Raw genomic sequence first — 19,125 nt, 5'->3', positions numbered from 1 at the left:
ACCACTAACAATTGAAGCTATTTGATGGAATAGAAAATCTTAACATTTCCCTTGTTTAAAAATAACTTTCAATTTTTGTCTTTTTTTTTTTAAATTACATTGTTCATAAAATATGTTTATAAACAATATAAAATCATGTCACTCAAGTCAGTTCATCTAAATACATAAAGGGTACCCAGGGATAAAGCTTTAAACAGAAATACAGCTCTATAGAACAGGTTATCTGGCTACATATCCATAGTATCTTAAATGAAACTCATATTCTATGTTCACTCATTACTTATTACTTTATCGCTTTATTATCACTTATTACTTTTTTGGGGATACTTCTTATGTGTGTTTTTCAGAACACATGACAACCCAATAGTAACTACATCCTGTTTTACTTATTTAAGCCTACGCCCTTCATAAAGTATTAGTTGAAATCTCAGGCACAAGTAACTTTTCATTAGAAAGAGATTTTAATTGTTTAGTTTTCAAGGCCAAAATCAATTACTTCTTCCAACAGTAAATATCCATAATTAAAATCGTTCTGGGATTTGTTTCTATTTTTGTACTCTATGTCTTTTTCACTCATCTAGAAGAAAAGCAGTAGATTTAGGATAGATAAAGGAATAAATTTTTTAGAGTGGGGGTGGTGAGGCACTGGAATAGGTAACCTAGTGCTGTGGTTGATGCCCTCTGATCCTGGAAACTTTCAAGGCAAGGCTGGATGGATCAGGCTCTGAGGGCAACCAGATCTAGTTGTGGTGTTCCTGTTCATTGCAGGGGAGTTGCACTAGATGGCTTTCAGAGGTGCCTTCCAATTTTGAGGATTCTATGATTCCAAAAGCAAATGTAAATGTAAAAGCTAGAATGAAAAATCACTCTTTCAAAATGATAATGATTTGTAAGCTTTCAACATTGTCTAAAAATGCATACATGCATAATAATGTGACAAAAATGAATGGAAACATAGCTTAGATATAGGGTTTGTTTGTTTGTTTGTTTTTTAATATCCTTCTCCTTATATAGCCTTTCCATAGCTAAGCAAGGGAAAAAAAGAAATCCTTAATTAGTATGGATATTACGTAAGAAATGCAACAGAACATTATAATGTTTTATCTTTATTGAAATTTGAGTGTATTGCAGAACGTCAAAAATATTTTGAATATTTTTACAAAGCCAAGCTTTATAGGCCATTTTTGTTATCGAATATCCCTGAAAATAACATTTCAAGACAAAATACTCATTTTTTATATACTTCCTGAGGCATATGAAAGTGTTTAAAAACAATTATGCAGAACCACGGAACATAAAGTTGAAACTGACTCAAGGCAAGCCACATTACATGTAATGATATATAAATGATTTTTATGACTTGAAATGTGCACAAAAATAAAAGCATTGTGAACTACACATTATTTGTTACTTTCATGCCAACAGGATTACATTCAAGGGATACTATTTGCATCACTCTATTTTTAAGCTGTTGTCATTTTTACGAAGGCCAGCATGTAAAAGAGAAAGTTTTTTCCTGTGGAAATGTGGTATTCAGTATACCTAACTACTCAATACATATGGCAATCCTTATTTGGAATGGACTCTGAATTGCTGTGTATATCTGATTTTCATTTCAGTGTAGTAGCAGCTACATTTCTGTATTTAACCTTAATGATTACTTGTGGCAAATTTCAAATTTATCTATAAAAATGGAAGTCTATTAGACATGAAAATGCTTTAACCTTTGCCAGCAGCACTGAATGAAGACAAACTAGATTCATTCACCTAGTTCATATTTTATTTGTATGATCACAAAAAAATAACAGAATATCAAATCCTGAAAGAATAAGGAATGCTTGAATTTGAAAAAGTAAAAACAGCAAATAAACACACAAAAACCCAGCCCAATCCACTTCCAATGATTATTGAAGTTTGAGGGGCATGTTAGCTTAAACAACCTGTTTTTTAAATAAAGGTGAAGGGATATTCTTAAATTAAGAAGTGCTTTACCTGGGTTTTGAACTCAGTTAATTTGCACAGAACTTTGGCAGAGTCTGTCACATAATACTTAAGCTGACATATGTTTTTAGGAATGTTAACTTACAGTCAAATGAAAAGAAAGGATATCCAGTTTATGCATGTGTCAAACTTAAAATGATGTGGCAATAAATACAATTTGCATCCAGATTCAAGCTATATACTGCAACAGAAAATATGTGCCTTCTGTTTTGAAGATGGGTGACAGGAATTAGTAGAATCATATGTGCTTGAGTAGAATATTCAGTTAGGCTTGAATATTGAATCTTTTTTTTGAGCTTTGGAAGGCAGAATGACCTTCCTAAAACAATGTTTATGCCCACTGTGAATGGAAAGAAAATAATATCAGTTCATGCCACGATAATTTGCGAGAAAAAAAGTTATCAGAAAAAAATCTTTAAAATCAAATGAACAAAACATAACCATAACTTCTGTCCTGAATGAATATTAAGTGCACTTTGTCTGACAAGTAAGATATCGGTTATACACAAGGAGATCTAGGAAGATGATGAAAAGAGAAGGAATGAAAAGCAGGAAATCTTCATGCACAGTAGGCAAGAGCCGATTAGTTACAGCAGTAACAAAATAGCTACTTGACCAACTAAAAATAAAGAATTATTTCTCAATCTTAGCAGAAACTCTCCCCAGTATATGTGTGCAATTACCTCCACCTTAAACTGTAGCTATCTACAGCCACTATAGCAGGCATCAGCACTCCTCCCCTCCCCTCCAAGTGACATTCATTCCTGGCTGCTTACCAGCAATGTTTTTACCTAATCCGGGGCTTTCACTTAGAAATTCTGTTCCACCAGCACTCAAACTTTGGCTAAAACTCAAACCCTTACACCTCTGGGCTGCATTTTGCAACGCTTAAACCACTCCAGATTAAAATGTTTGAATGTCACCGAGTTACCGACGTTGCAACTTTAATTGTAGCGTCTGTACAGGTTTTTCTATCTAGTAGCCTTAAATTTCTACAAACTGTATATTCTCTGTATATTGACTGGCACATCCGAGCTGGATGCCCTCTCCCTGAGGATCGGGAGGCCCTTCCCAGCTGGGATCCGAGGAGGTGACACTCTCCCTCTGAGCTTGTCACATCAAGGTCAAAATCCTGTCGAATTAGCAGCCTCGGAGAAAGTGGAACGATGTCAGACGGGCATCATACATTTTGCACACTTTTACAAACATCAGGCCTAACAAGTTGTGCACCCCTTGCCCTCCCTGCGGGGCCGGCCGCTCCAGGACCCCCCTCCGCACTCAGTGCCGTTCCTCCGCGTTCAGAAGCGTGCCTGCTTCCGACCCTCGGCCGCAGCGCGGACAGCGGTGACAGCGGCGACAGCAGCGCTACGACCCCGACCGATGCCGGCCAGCCCGTTGAAGGCCGTTGGGCGCTACGGTGAGTATCCCTACATCCCCTAGCGACTGATGACGACAGCGTTAAACATCCTCCTCCCATTGGCTTTCGGACACGCAGAGGGTGACCTATCAGAGAGCAAAGCGCTGCTGCTTCCCCCTCCCCCTTTAAAGCCGGCACCGCGGCGCGGAGGAGGCTCGGCTGCCTGCGACGGCGGCGTCACGTGACCTTCTGTTTACATCCTCTCAGCTGTTGGGGCCCCTCCTCCCCTTGCGGCGCCTTACACCAACACAAACAGCGGCCGGAGCTCGCCGAGCCCTCCGCTGCGTGGCCCGCCGGCCTTGCTTCGCTCCGTGGGCGGTCGCGGGAGCGGCTGGAGCGCTCCTCCGCTTTACTTCTGCCCTGAGCAGGGTGCCTGCCGCACGCCGGGTGAGTGCCCCGCGCACGGGAGGAGGAGGCGGCAGTGGGGCTCCCCATGGCTGTGCTACGGGGCCGCTATGGCAGAGCCGGGACGGTTTGGGGTGAGGGAAAACGCAGCCCCCCTTACCACCTCTCTCCTCCCCCCCGCGTCCGCGACTGCGGCTCCCATTGTCCGTTGGCACGCAGGCGCGTGGGGGTTGGGCGGGGGGGGGGGGGGGGTGGAAGAGGTTGTTTTCGCGCAGCCGGGACGGGCCCCGGGCTAGCTGACGCCTGTAGGGGTTGGGAGAGCGTTGTCCCCCCTCCCCGCCGCCTCCTCTCGTGTGTGCGGTGCGTGATCTGCGGCCCGAGACGGGGCGGGGGGGAAACCGCAGGTGTGCGGGGCTGAGCGGGACGGGGCGAAGGCCGCGGCTGAGAGGAGCGCCGTCCCTGCGTTCCGGCTCCTCCCCGCTGTGTTTTCCTTTTGTTTTGGTGGAGGGGAGAAACGCGTTTTTTTACGTAAACGCTGCCTTTCGACCCGCAAGCTCCGGCAGGCAGCGCTCGGCTCTGCGGACGAGAGCAAAGGTAACGGGGCCGCTCCCCGCCTGTGCCGCTCCCGGCTCTGTTTACATCGCTCTCCGCTTGGGCGGGGGGAGGAGCGGGACCTTGCGCCGGGCGGCCTCCCCCCCTTCGCTGCTCTCTCCGCCGACACGTCCCCCGCCACCGAGTTTGCCTCCTCCCCTCGTCCCGCCGCCCTCTGCCACGGCGCGGCGTGCAGGGAGAGTGGAGGGAGGGATCTTGGCATCTCTCTGATACGCAGTTAGTAGCCGAGGCCTGCTTTGTGCAGCCCGGACTTTGAAAGGAGAAAGGGGAAAACGAAACATCCTGCGGTGAGAACAAGTAACTCGGGTGGTGAGCAGGATTCATCCTGAGGGAGGAAAACATTTTGGGGGGGGGGTCTGCGTGAGGGAAGAGATGGATCTGCTGCAGTGTGTTGAAGGTGTCTGTGTCCTAGCAGTACTCAATAGGAGCTGCGCAGCTGCTGTCCTTAGTGGGTGTTCTTTCTGTTTGACAGGTCAAAGTTAAGCACAGTTGAGCTGCACGCTTAAGCAAGAAAGTAAGGCTGCTTCTGGTAATGAGCAGTAAACTTTTCAGGTGCACAGAGAGGAGATGCTCGGATGAGGGCAGTCAGCACTTGAACAGATAAATAAAGATGCCAGTTTTTGTTTGTTCACTCTGTGTAATGAAGTGCTTTTCTAGATTAAAAAATCTATGCTTTAAGTTAGTAGATAACAAGAGTGCATTGGGAGAGTACCTTTGTAACTGTAATTCACTGTTCTTGCAAAAGAATTATAATATGTGATACTTGCCCCCCCTCCCTTCCCCTCCTCCCCCAACTCATACTTTATTCTGGGCCCTAAGCAGACCATCTCTGGAATGAGTCAAGCTTGTATAAATTGAGCTGCTTTCAGCAGAACTCCTGCTTCATTTGTTGGAGAAGTTTGAGAGGTGTTTTGGGTGTGTAGGTGGACAAATGAGTCAAAGATCTATCAGTGTCTTAACTGACTTTGGGTAATAAAGATCATGTAACACCAGGAACATAACTTACTTGACTGTGTTCAGAAAGCTATGAGAGCTTCAGATGGAGATGGGCATATAGCCAGATGTGTTTGACAGCAGTGAATGTGCCTCAGATACGCAAAGAGAAACAATTAGATGTTGTTGGGAGCTCTGCAGTGAAGAGTGTGTCATGAAATTACAGAAATGGATGAGCTAATTCTGAACTTGCACTCAGAACAACCAAATGTTATCTCTGGATTTGTGCAGGTAGAGGCTCTTTTTCCCTGCGTTGTCTCAGATCTTCACAGTAAACTCTTAGTCATTCTTTTTCTTAATTGGCTTTATCAGTGGATTTTTTTCATCCAACCTCAAACTTCTTTTATATTGTTATTGTGACTTGATCTAGATATTTGAACAGTCCATTGTTATTTTGAAATACTAGATTTATTAGTTAAATCTTGCCATTTTTATAGCCCTCATGTTGCCACATTGGTCATTTTTATTCCTTAGTCTTTTGTTTCATTGTTGATGACTACCCCAAGCTGCAGCTGCTCCTTTTGTAGAGGCTTGTGCCTCCCAAGAGTCTAATAATAGGATCGAACTACTAAACATGCATTGTAGTTCTCCATGCTTGTTCTGGGCTGCACCAGAGCAGCCGTCTGGCTGCGTTTGTATAAATTTGGTGAGCTGTTGCTTTAAAATATTGTGAGTTCAGGAGCCTGAAGTTAAGCTTAGCATAGATATTGATGGAGGTGAAAGTCTCTAAAGGGCATGTTGCCTGTAGTAACTCTTCTGGACAGACTTCAAAGAACAGTAATACAGGGACCAAATTTCAAGTTCCTATTGCGAAACATGATTGATAATGCATTTCTTTTCTTTCAGATGTATTCCCAAAATTCAACATGGACAAGTTTCTGAAAGGCTGCGTAGAAAAACATTTATGCCAGTAGTTTTAAGATTCCTGAAAAACAAACGCATTGAAAGTAATTCTGAAATTGATGAGTATGTTCATTGCGTGCTGAAGGACATCTGACAACACAGTTGTTTTTGGAAGAGAAACATCTTTACATCTAACTGTTCATTCCCAATGTTATTCTCCTTGTCAGTAAGGGCTTCACAGATCTACTATTTTACTCTGTAGAATAGAATAATAGAACTTGCAAGCAATTCTCTTGCTGATCAGTAGTTATCTCTGTGTAAGAGAAGTGGCTCAAAATCTGCTGCACTTGGTAGTCTTAGGTGCAAGCATAATTGATTATCATCTACTTTATTTTACCTACTTAAAATGTAAATTCAGAGGTGAGAAGAATGCTTCCCAGTGTTTTGCAGATGAACAGTTAGAAGTGTGACTTGCCTAAAGGCACTCTAGAGGTCTTCCAGTAGAGTCAGATGGTGGTCAACTGAATCAGTTTCTAAGCAAGAATGTGGGTTTTTCTAAAGGAGAGCTCTTCTAATGTGTCTGTTTTGTAAAAGTAATGATCCCATTTCTTCCCTATTCTCCTATGGAGTTCTAGACAGTAAAGTAGTTCATGTGAAATAATATGGATACAATTATGTTAAAACATCTGGAAATAGCTCCCGTGCTCCAATTCTTTTTGGGCTTACTTGTGTGTTCAATATATTATTTAGAGGCTTCTGGCCTGTTGAATGTCAGCTGTTACAGCAGTTGCTGCTGCTGCATTTAAGAAAATTGGGATGGACTTCCTGAGCCTTGAAGAAAGGACAGAATTTGTAGCAGTTCAAGATGTCAAATGTCTTATTCCTCCACCAGGGATTGAAGAATTAGCTGGCTTCCATTCAGAACAGTAGTATTAGTTTTCTTTTCCTTTTGTCCTTCTGGTGCATCATGCCAACTGGTTTCAGAGTTAAGCTTGCTACTGCAAAGTTGGCAGTGATGTTAACTTGTGACAGGGAGCCTGAAATCCCGACAGCTGTGTTTTGGATTCTTAAAAATCTCAACAGCAAGATGTATACCACTTCTGAAGAGAAACTTGTTGAAAATGTTGAAAGTAACAAGCGAAAGTGAACTGAAAGTGAAGATACCTTTATTTGGATTAAGCACTAGATTATGACTGCAATAGATAGGTGACTTATCAAGGGTTGTTATCAGTCCTTTAAATTGATACATGAAAATATAAGCCATCCCTCATTGTGAGGAGGAAGGCAGTACTTTAGAAGTAATCATAAGGCAGTTTAAAAACAAAACAAAACACCAACACCCTGCAGCCCCAGAATAGTTCAGAGGTGACATCAAGAAGTCACCATGGTAACAATTCTGGTGCGTTCTCTTGTGGGGGAGTTCTGGGTAGGGGAGGCGGCCATGAATGGGGAGTAAGCTGTTCCACTTAGAGGGCTGCCTTGGGGCAGAGAAAGAGCTTGGAGCCCACTACTTAGAAATACATTTATTGAAAGCTAATCTTGGAGTTCATCTTTGTTTTGTGTAGTATTTAGTGAAGAAAGGATGTTCAAGTTTAGTTCAAAATAGAGAACATTATGTTGTATGAGTTGCAGGAAGTTTGGGGTATTTGGAGTGTTGTTTAAGCGACTTTAACTATTGAAGGTCACAGTTCCTTAAGCATTAACCAGTGCTCCAAGTTTTCTAAAGGTATTTGCTCAGAATAATGCTGCAAACCAAATGCTTAATGTGATTTGCTGTGTTTCTGGAGGACAAGTGGAATTACTGTTTTTAAGTGAGGATTTAGAGCTGAACTTGGTCTTAGAGAGCAAGTGGTTTGTTAGCAAGCCTGAAAGCTTGTAATGAAAATAGCTTCACGTTTCAGATATGGAAAGATACTTACCCTTCAGCAGCTTTAAATAGATGTTTAGTATCGTTATTTGAGTAGTCAGCATGAAGCTTTTAGTTATGACAGTGTCTACTGAAGGCCTACATTTTCCTGAAATTTCAGCAAAAAGGGGGAGGGTGAGAGCAGGGGGTAGAGAAAGTAATAAGAGGATAAATCCAGGTAGCCTTGCTGTTAGGCATGCTTTACTGAAGATTGTTTTTACATATTTTTATTTTATGTATATACAGGCACATAAAATACACATGCACACACAGCCATCCAGTCATGTGGCAGTGTAATGATTATATTTGGTCCTATTCATAGAACCTGGAGTGCCTCTGGGTTCTTTATTTATTAGGCCTCTTTGGCCTATGACACCTTAGAGTACATACCTGGTTCCTTTTCCAGATCCAACTGTTGTGTTCCTTTTGAGGGATACGTCTCTGTATGCAGTTGGAGTGCTTCTTAGTGGTCTTAAATCATATTGCAAGGACAGGAATCATACAGAAAAGGTGTCCATTGTTACTTCACACCGGCTGTTGCAGTGTCATAGACCAAGTAGCCCAGAGTTAGCAGGAGCATCTGAAATAATACTGGAGGTCTGTGTTTAAGCACCTGAATCTCATCTCAAGTATCAACAGTTTGCTGGTATTGCAAAAACTTTTATTTGTATAATTTCTAAATAACAATGCTTTTTAATACCATGAATAAGGACTTTTCCTTTCTTATATATATATTTTTTAACAACTGGCTCATTATAACCTTTAATGATAGGTGCATATTTCTAGCAGTGAATTAAGCAATTGTGAAAACTGTTCAGGATGAGCAACAGCAACTTAGTGATAGCAGGTAATGTTCCAGCAGGTGGCATCTGACTCTCTTTGGGAAGCTTTTTTAGCTGTTGTCTACAACTATTAATTTAGACTTAAAGATGAGAGGAACAGTTGAATCAAGTTTTTTACATACATAGTAGTAGCTTAAGATGTACTGAGAGGTGGTATGCAGTAGTACAGTAGATATAGAATACGTGTCTGAATGAATGCTACTATTCTAAATGTTTGTGTCAGTAAAAATCTTAAAGCAGAACAAACAGCATTTAAAATCAACTTCTGTCTTCAGAAGTGAAAGGGATCTAAATTTCAAAGAGAATGTCTCACCGATGACCTCTTCATTATTTATTCATATCTTTTTATTTTAAAAGTAACACAAAAGTTGCTCCTCCAAGATGAGCCAAGTTCATTATATATATGTTTTCCACATGTTGAATGATGAAATCATTGGAACTTCTGGTAGTAATAGTCAGCTGGTAAGTTACACACAGATTGACATGTCTGTGGTATCCCTGTTTCAAATGTAAAGCTTGGTTCCTATAAACAGTTGTTTTAACATTGAAAGAAGAATTAGAATTATGGTTGGGAGAAAATGAGAAGTGGTTACTATTCTGAGAATTTGTGTTATTTCTGTACTATTATTTTCAACAGATATTCAGGAATCACCATGTGGTTTTCTTTATATATGGTTTCTATAAATATCTAAGGTGTGGGGGGCAGAATGGCGAGGCCGGACTCTTTTCAGTGGTGAGTGGAGACAGGACAAGAGGAAACGGCCGGAAACTGCAGCATAGGAAGTTCTGCACAAATGTGTGCAAGAACTTCTTTACAGTGAGGTGACGGAGCACTGGAACAGGCTGCCCAGGGAGGTGGTGGAGTCTCCTTCTCTGGAGATGTTCAAGACCTGCCTGGATGCCTGCCTGTGCGACCTGCTGTAGGGAACCTGCTTTGGCAGGGGGGTTGGACTCAATGATCTCTGGAGGTCCCTTCCAACCCCTACAGTTCTGTGATTCTTGACAAATGTTTGAATGCAGAGTGTTGGAGCCGCTGTCTTGGTAGTGATATCTTCAACATGACTTTTTAGTTGTTGGTACAGCTAAAATGCATGGAAATGTAAATTGCTGAAAGAGTGAATGCCTTAATCCACCAATGAGAGCAGCAAAGCAAAAGGTTAATATCTTGCAGTGCTAATACCTTCAAGTAGTCAGGAATGCTATGAATACTTCTATCAGGCTGTTGGTATCACTGAAGGAATTGATTTATTTTGGAAAATCTTGAGGCCCATAGTTTTCTTGTTAGCTCTTGTTGTTGATATTGGATTCTGGCAGGTGGGATTTGCTGGCTCTTCTGCTGCAGCATGTGACTCTGCTGTTTATTTTCAAAACTGTCCTCCTCTTTACCCTTTCGAGAATGAAATGTGGTTCTGTTTTCATTCAGTGTAGTCACTTGCTGTCTATTTTCTTAAGCATTGCTGTGTTCTTCTACAAACTAAATTTGGTGTAATCGCAGTCAGGTCAGTGAAACTGGAAGGAGGAAACAGACTGGTTGCTGAGTCTTTTTTAATAATTTCTGTGGAGCTGACAGTTTGCAGTGTTACAAATCCCATAGGCTTTAAGTCTCTTATTTACCCCAGTTAATTATAACTAAGACTCATTACTGTCGAGTTTTCTGAGATTCTAAGATGTGTACTGGAGTAGCTGAGTTCTCAGGAAAGTCAGTGTAGGATTTAGCTTGGATAAACTGGGGTTGTTCATGATGTAACTAAGGCAGATTATGTGACTGTAGCAGCCTCTTGTGTTACATCTGTAAACTACACCTCTGTCAGGTGAAACCCCTGTGCTTATATCTGTAACAGTTTGATTGGGTAGGATTAGGGGATGAACGTGTCCCAGTGTATAGCTGCTACATCAAACAATAAAAGGTTCTGAACTTCCTTATCTTGGTAAAATATTTGTATAAATATCTTGAAATGGTCACTGAGGCATTTCCGAAAGCTCCAGATCCTTCTCTAGACTGCACCTGCTGTTAGTCCCATAGGTAAATTCTAACTTTGGAGCCATGTTTTCAATGGTACTTAATTCTTATCTTGAGATGAAATAAAACTATAATGCGTTAAAGTTAAAAATGTGCTTATGTGTGTTGGCTCTTAAGGAAGTGCTGTGGGGGTGTTTGTTCAATGCTTATAATGTTTAAGAGCTATGAAAATCAGGTGTGCCTGAAGTTGTTGAGAGATCAGAAGTAGGTCAGAATATTTGTAAAGGACAGGTAATTATTTGTAGAATATTTCAAAGTACTGACTGCTTAATGGGCTTTATTTGCGGTTTGGGTCAACTTGGTCAAGTTTGAATTCTTAGTAGTTCAAATTTTGGGAACATGTATTTTAATTTTGTGATCTTAGCCGTAGAAGCTTGTCAGTATCTTAGACTATGTGGATTAAAACAGTAGTAGGATATGCAAAACAACAATACAACAAATAAGTTGTAAAACGATTCCCATTGTCTGCTTCTCCCTTGTCATTTGCCTTCAAAAGAATGCTCTAAACCTTGACTATTGTAAATGAATGTCAGCACCATAGTAAAAGCATTTCTGTGCTCTTAAAGGAATTGTTAATACTTGAGTAAGTGAAGAAGAAACAATCTTATAGCTATCTTAAACAAAACAAACACAAAATCTTAAAAATAACCAAACATAGAATGTGTCTAATTAGAGTTTCTTTTTAGGGTATGATTTAGAAAGCAAACAGAAATCAGTTTCTTCTAAATTTATACAAGCTTTTAAAATATGTTGGAACTTAGATGAAATGTCACCGTATTTCAGAAAGCAGTCGCATTTTTTTACTGGATGTAGGTACCTGTTATTAAGCTACATTTTCAGAATCTGGTCTTGCACCAAAGTGTTTCCTTCTGAAACAGTCTCCTTAGTCATAGAGGTGTTTTTTTTTTTTTTTTTTTTTTTTTCTTGCAGTAGAACTTTAATCCTGATTCTGTTTTTCATGGCAGTAAGGAATGAGTATTACCTTCAGGTATATAATTAGGCATTGATCACATGTTGTTTTGCCATGCTCAGTGGCGTTAAGCATTGGGACGTTAAAGAGGGCAAGACATTTGCCATCATCAAAACAGAATAGGGTTTGGTTTATCTGCTAGTGATGCCATCTTTTTGAGAAAATTCAAGTGAGTAGACTTGGGCAGATTGCATTTGTGAATGTTAGAATAACATTTGAATTACTACTTTCAAACAAGAAGCCATCAGACGTTATTTACAACTAAAGTTTCAGCATTCAGTCTGGGAAGTTAGGGACTGGATATGTCTGTCACTTGAGCCTTAATTTTAGGCACCCATGGCCAGAAGTGAGTGTGTATTCTCAGAAGACAGCCCTGAGCTCATGCATACATAAATGCGTAGTTGCACATATGTGTTAACACTGGCAGAAAACACAGCTTTAGTGCAAGTACAGGCAGCACCAACTGCTTACCCTGTTGCTCTTTCTGGATGGTTAGGCTGAATGCTAATGGGAAGTGCTAGTGGAGTCTCCTTCTCTGGAGATGTTCAAGACCTGCCTGGATGCCTACTTGTGTGACCTGGTGTAGGGAACCTGCTTTGGCAGGGGGGTTGGACTTGATGATCTCTGGAGGTCCCTTCCAACCCCTACTATTCTGTGATTCTGTGAAATGCATGCATGCATACATACAGTGTGGATTGCTCAGTTACTGGGGTTAGATGCCTGTTCTACCTATAATGGGCCATTGGGTCTGCTTATTCCCTGTGTCTTTGTATGCATGCACCTATCAGGAGTCATCTACCTGTGACACCCGAGGTTCTCCAGCACTAGGCTCAGACCATTCCCTCCAGCAACTGACTCCTCCAGTTACCCTGCTCAGGTACTGACCCCTACCCATGGTTCCCAGGTGGCCTCACATACCTGTGAGCCAGTCCAGTTTGGTGCTCCTTGTGACCTGACCTGCTTATGCTTACCCCCTTCTTTGCTGAAACCAGGGGTCACACTGTTTCCTATGACCCTTTGCCACATGGGCCCCAATTGCTGCTATTAAGACTTCTGTACATGCAGAATAGAGCCTTATACCCAGAACAAAGGGTTAGGAAAAGGTGAGAAGACAGGACAGGCAATGGTGACTGGGGGGGAGTACAGCTAGACACACTGACAGCAACCTGCTAACGTGTGACCTGTCCTTCTATCACCTTAGCTCTCTGTATTTTCTCCCCAACCCCTTTAATCCTTCTTGTTCCTTCCTTAAACATTCCATAACAAGTGTGGTGCAGTTCCCATATGCTGTTTCCCTGACTCCCTCAATAAATGTGAGGTCCTGTAAGCAGTACCACTTCTCTACCTTCAAGGTGCCATGGGGAGGCCCAGTGATGGATGAGGTGAAGCAGTCAATGGGCTCTTGGTTGAGCCCTGGGAGAAACTGCAGCAAGCTGGTTGGTTGGGCCCCCCTGCCTGATAGTGTGCCTGCTCCTCTGTGTAGCAAAAATATTTTTATTACATAACCTGATAGGATTAACTTTATAGGTACTGTCAAATAATTGGTATAATTATTTGCAAGTGTAGTTGAAAATGTGTGGTAGAAGTGGCTACTGGGCTATACTGGGGTGAGTTAAAGTGGTATTGTTACAGAAATCATACTGCATTTCCCTGTGTGCTTTTGTTCTTGTTCGTGGCTTTGTGCTTTAAATGGAAACAGGGAGAATGCTAGAACAATCACGTTGAAACTTTGTGGAACAGTCTTTTATAATGGACTTTGATGACAGTACCAGTGCTCTAATTTTCGTAAAATAAGGAGCTGAATTTTGTTTTGTTTTCCTGGATAGCTCTTGCATTTGCATAGGGACTTTTTTTGGGTAGATTTATAACATACATTCAGTTCATACTTTATTTGTAAATCTTGAGCATTTCAATAAGTCAGTGATTTAATAACAACCACATGGGGTAGTTGATCTCCATATAAAGTAGGCATTAAACATCTTAAAAAGCATAGGTTTGTTATGGACGAGGTTGAGCCTTTAAGTAATTGCTATTGACATGTGAATAAGCATGCATATAAAACCATTTGTGTTTCAAAAAATGAGAGGATCCAGTGTGGTGCTTCTGGAAGCTGGTAGTAGTGAAATACTGATGATGAAAGGCAGGATGCAAGAGTAGGCTGTGCTCATACACGCTTCTTGAAGATTACGGGCCCAAGTAATAAAGTAGCTGCTTAAAATATGCTGTTGTATTGTACTGCACCATTCTAAGAATCTAATAAACAGGATCAAAACTTGAAATTCTTTATGCAGCGTCTTATGAAGGGGTACATAATAAAACTTGACATTCTTAGGCTGTGGAAGTAGACATTTTGATAGTATAGTACTGATTTGTTCATGGTGTTTTTGCATGCTATTCAGAATTATGTCTGAAGACCGCAAAATACAAATGTTCGTAGTGTGCTTCAAGTTGAATTGCTGATTTTTATGATTATTTTTGAGAGTGCTGTAAATACATAGCTTTGAGATGAGGTTTCAAGTGTCAGGAATGTAACCGTCTTCTATTTTTACTCTTGACCTCATTTCTATTTTCTTTTGCTAAAGGCAACAGGCCTATGTTGTTCTGTTGCTGCTGGAAGTGAGTTATTTAAATAACTTGAAATGTTTATGCACAATAAGCTTTTGAACTTTAGCACTAGCTGAAGTAGTGAATTTTCAGTCATAAGCCACATTTATCCTACTGAAAATTATATGAACTGTGATTCTGTGACTTGATCCACTTAAGACTGTAGCTGCAGAAGCTGCAATTGTTTTAAAAGTTCAGGAGATTGTTTCAGTTTGTGTACTAAGCCTGCTTTGTATTTTGAAATGTGTATACCCCTCTCCTTCTGCAACTGACTGCTTTAAAGAGGTGAAGGAGTATCACTTTACTTTATGGTGTCTGGTTTGCTATCTTCTGTCATCACTACAAACTAAATTTAAACATTTTCTTTCATGAAGAGAAATGCTTGCTTTTAAAACATTTAATGTTTGATTGTTTTAGCTTCTATAAGCCTGTTTGCAAGGAGTATTCTCTGTTAAATATTGTTGAGCAGAGCTGTTTGTTGCGGTGATGAGTTTTGCAGCCTGGCCTTTTTTAACTTGCTAATTTCTGTAAATATAGCAGTTTTTCTTCTGGAAAAAAAAAAAAAAAAAAAAAACAAAAAAAAAAACAGGTGCAAATACAAACTCAATGACTGTCAGACATCTTTATACATTGAGAATGCATATCCACCTTCTGAAGTCCCCTGATGATTTAGTCTTGCTGGTGAAGAAGCCAACGTTATCTGATACCTGCTGTTTCTGTGAGTCTTAAATTCTCTGGAGTGTCTGTATGATACTAAGCAATAGTCTTTCAGTTTTTACTTGATAGACTTAAAATAGTTGTAACCTGGGAGCTGTAGGCACACTTAACCAGGAGCTGAGTCCTTCAAAGAGGTTGCACTATAAGAGAACTGTTGCTGGGTTGTTGCAAGGACTCTGCTGGATGGAAGGATCAGGGCTTTTCTCTGTCACACTGGGGCACTGAGTTAAGTTGACATGTTGTTTGAGATACTCCTCTGGGACTTCGCCTGGTCTCTGGGACATCTTACGCTCCACAGAGATGAGATCACTTTATGCAGCATCATGCAAACAGCAGGATCAAGCTGTAGCTGACCTTCCCTCATTATGCATGGTATGCATGTAACTAATCTGTATTTTGTTAGATTGTTCTGTAACAACTGATGTGTAGCTGACTGCTAATGATAAGTGTCAGGGTAGCAAATTTGTTTTGATGACATACTTCTTATCCATATATTGTGAAAAAGCGTGTCATGCTGTTCTAGTCCATTACTAGGCAAGCGAGACAGGTTTCTTGTCTTTCTGCAGGTTATAATTAAGAAAGGTCATCCAGGGGCCTGGAGGATATTCTAGGATGTGAAAACAGGAGCTAGGTCTCTAACCATAGTGACAACTCATAAACAGACTGAAATAGAGAGCACAGTTGAGGGCTACCTCTCTGAGGATATAGAGCTACTTTAGTACTCTTCTAGTACGGATCTACACCTTCAAATTTCAGGAACTAGCCTGCACTTGGGAATTCACCCCAGTACTACAGTCTGCATTGTTGAATTTGTGGAAACACTGAATTCATTTCTTTCAAAGTAGGCATTCAGAACAAGTTTGTGGTGTCACAGCTGGGAAACTGTGTTAAGAAGAAACTTCTGAAGCCTGAGGTGGGTTCTTTTTTGTCATCTAGATTTTAAGCAGTAAAGAGAACTGAATTGGATTATGGTGCTAAACCACAAATTCAGAGTTACACTCAGGAAGTATTGGGATTTTTCCTTACAATATGAAGGAATGAATTTTCAGATCTTAATCAGCAAATCTGAATACAGGCCTGGCACATAGAACTTGTGTGTAGAAAAATGCTTATTTTGGCATTCAATCTTGTTACTGTTTGAAGAGGATAGGTCAAATTTCAGGTGAGGAAATAGGCCAGTTTAGAAGAAAACAGTGAAAAAAGAAGTGTCCCAGCCTAGAGAAAGGAGAGAAATTTTGAAGTGGAAAATCACCAAAATTCAATTTTTTTAAAATTTTAATTAAAAAAAAAAAAAGTTCACAGGAGGGGAAAACAAATTATGAAAGAGGGGAAAAAAAAAAAAAGGAAAGAAATTCACTGAATGTATACACCGAGTGTATTCAGCAGCAGAGATGGTCCAAAAATTATACCACCTTGTGTAACTCTGAAGGTGGAAGTAACTTTACTATGAAATCTGCACTGATGTCTTTATCACTGCTCATACATTTGTGGAGCCATGAGCCTCAGTGCGTCTTCAGAACACACCAAATACCACATGCAGTAGTGCAGGTGACTGGAGAAGAAGGAAGCAAGTGAAAGTAAGGGCACACCTGGAAACTTGCATAAACATCTGTTGAAGGCCTGATCAGGGTTTAAGCTTACACCAGACTTGACAAACGTTGTCTGCCCAAGTAGGTCAATGCAATTCAGGTTAAGTCAGTAGTCATAGCTGTTTACATTCATTTGGCTTAGCTTTAATCCTGTGGTCTGTTCCTTTTTCCATTGCTATATTGCAAAGAACCTTGAAGTATGCTGTGAGTGGTGTATTAAATTGGAGGATTGACCATACTTGTTTTTGTATTTGTTGAACTTGAAAAGTTTCTTGAAATGATCTACATGGACAGCAGGTTAGGAGGGAATGCTCTCGAATGAGATGAGCCTACTAGATTAAAAAAAAAATAAAATGGTGTTTCTGCTAGTTTCCCTTAAGTCACCGACAGTATGCTACTGTACCATAAAAACAATAATTTTCCTCCTTTTTCCTCCTAACCAATTTGAAGTGAGAAAACAATAGCTGTGGAAGAAGGCAGTTCAATTAGCAGTTACTCTTCCCAGAACATCTAAACTTCGTTGCTTCTAGTTGTGCTTTAACAAGAAGACATGAGTTCAGAAGTTCCTAAACGTGTATAAAGACTTCAGTCTTTGTATCCGACTGTCTATTCTGGCTTTTTTTTGTCATCTATTACAGTTGCTTCCAGCACACAGTTCATATTTTGATTTTTCTCTAGTCTTTGCATGATGAAGGAAATAGTGTTGTAATTTCTCTGTGGTTTGGAGTTGAATTGCCCCTGCTAATGGCACTTCTGCAATACTTGATGCAACAGGGGAAGATAAATGGAAAATGGAATCCTTTGCTCGTGGAGAGTCATTAGAGAGGACAAGAACAGGCAAAATATGATCACATTTCTATCAGTTTCTCTTACTACTTTGACTCTAGTAGAAGCAGATTTAGTACTTGTTTGCCCAGCAAATTTCAAGCATCTGCTGATGAGATTAAAGTTGCTAACTTCTGCCATGAGGAAACAGTGTAAAATGGACTATATTTTTTTTCAGTGCTTTGTGTTGTGTCTGGTTAGTTTTCTCTTCTTGCAGGGGAAACGCTTTTCAGCAAATCTAACAGCTGGCTCCTGCATCTAATTTTACTAATAGCTTTGTGGTTTGTTTTTATGTCTTCTGTGTGCTGTTTCCCCAGAAGAAGGAAGGCTCAGCAGGAAACTTTGCATGTCCCCTTTGAACTGCAAGGGAAGCATTGCAGTCCAAAGTGCGATGAGAGAATTTCAGAGATGGTATGTTAATGACAGTAAGATTTTCTCAGAATGCATTAGTTCTGAGGAGCAGACTTGAAAATATGGGTAATGACATCTATTATACTTCGTTTTGGTTTTCATCCTTTGAGACTGGGTAACAGTCAAGGTGGGCTAAAGGACATGTCAATATTACAAAATGCTATAGATTTGATATTGTATGGATCTGAAAAAGGCAAGATTTTTGTCTATCAAATTAATTGAATAACTTTCTTATGTGGTATTCAGTCTAAGACAAGTGTGTGGGCTTTACTGACCTGAGGAATTAACGTAAAATGTAAATACACTTACATAGCTTTTGAAATGTGCAGAATTTAATTAAGAGCTGGCAAATAAAGCTTGGCAAAGCTTGTACCAGTTACTGACTTCTCAGATAGGATTGCAGGGCATGTAAAACAATTAAAATACGCTCACGTTATGGTTAAAATAAGCTCGTTAATGTTTCTTAGATTGACATAGCCCAAGAACATGTGTTCAGTTAATGTGACAGTATTTGTTTTTGTGTTTTTAATAAAAAACATGGCCCTTGCCCCAGAAAACAACAACAGCAACAAAAACCCCAAACAGTTAACCAAACTAGAAAATACTTAAGATGAGGAATTCCAGTAAAATTGATTACAGCAAGTTAGATGCATGTCAAAGGTATTGTTCAGCAGTTATGTGACCTTTTACAAAAGCTGAAAACTGTTGACCTTTCATTTTTACTGTGGGTATGAGAAATGTTAAGGTAAACTTGTAGAAATTTTTAAATCATGTAGAGTGAGAAATAGATTTTTAATTAGTTTTAATCAGTGAATGAACTTCTTAAGACTTTGTTGACATTGTAATTCTTAAACTATAATTTCTTTTGGATACTGTATTCCAGGGATTTCTAAGGCTAAAGTTAATGATTGCGTTTCATTAATTTTAGGCAGCTTTCTCTTTTATGATCTCTGTATCTCTATGTAAAATAGTAACTAGAATGTTAGTAATACTCTCCATCTGCAGATGCTGCGATTTAGGTATCTGTATG

General features: G+C 40.2%; 1 protein-coding gene across 6 annotated transcripts in view; it reads left to right on the top strand.

Moving 5' to 3' along the window:
- Positions 1-3,622: 3,622 nt before the first annotated feature.
- PCMTD1 (protein-L-isoaspartate (D-aspartate) O-methyltransferase domain containing 1) overlaps positions 3,623-19,125 on the top strand; it is a 41,767-nt gene continuing 26,264 nt past the window's right edge. Inside the window, exon 1 of one of the 6 annotated variants that reach the window (XM_052703669.1) lies at positions 3,623-3,805. The gene's annotated coding sequence lies outside the window, so the exon portion shown is untranslated. Of the gene's footprint in view, positions 3,806-4,335; positions 4,358-4,599; positions 4,685-19,125 lie in introns of those variants that run through there. The other 5 variants (XM_052703662.1, XM_052703667.1, XM_052703664.1 and 2 more) reach the window with 5 other exon arrangements.

This window comes from Tympanuchus pallidicinctus, unplaced genomic scaffold (genome assembly GCF_026119805.1).
Source record: "Tympanuchus pallidicinctus isolate F22 unplaced genomic scaffold, pur_lepc_1.0 scaffold5, whole genome shotgun sequence".
NCBI lineage: Eukaryota > Metazoa > Chordata > Aves > Galliformes > Phasianidae > Tympanuchus > Tympanuchus pallidicinctus.
This window is presented reverse-complemented; position numbering and strand designations above follow the sequence as displayed.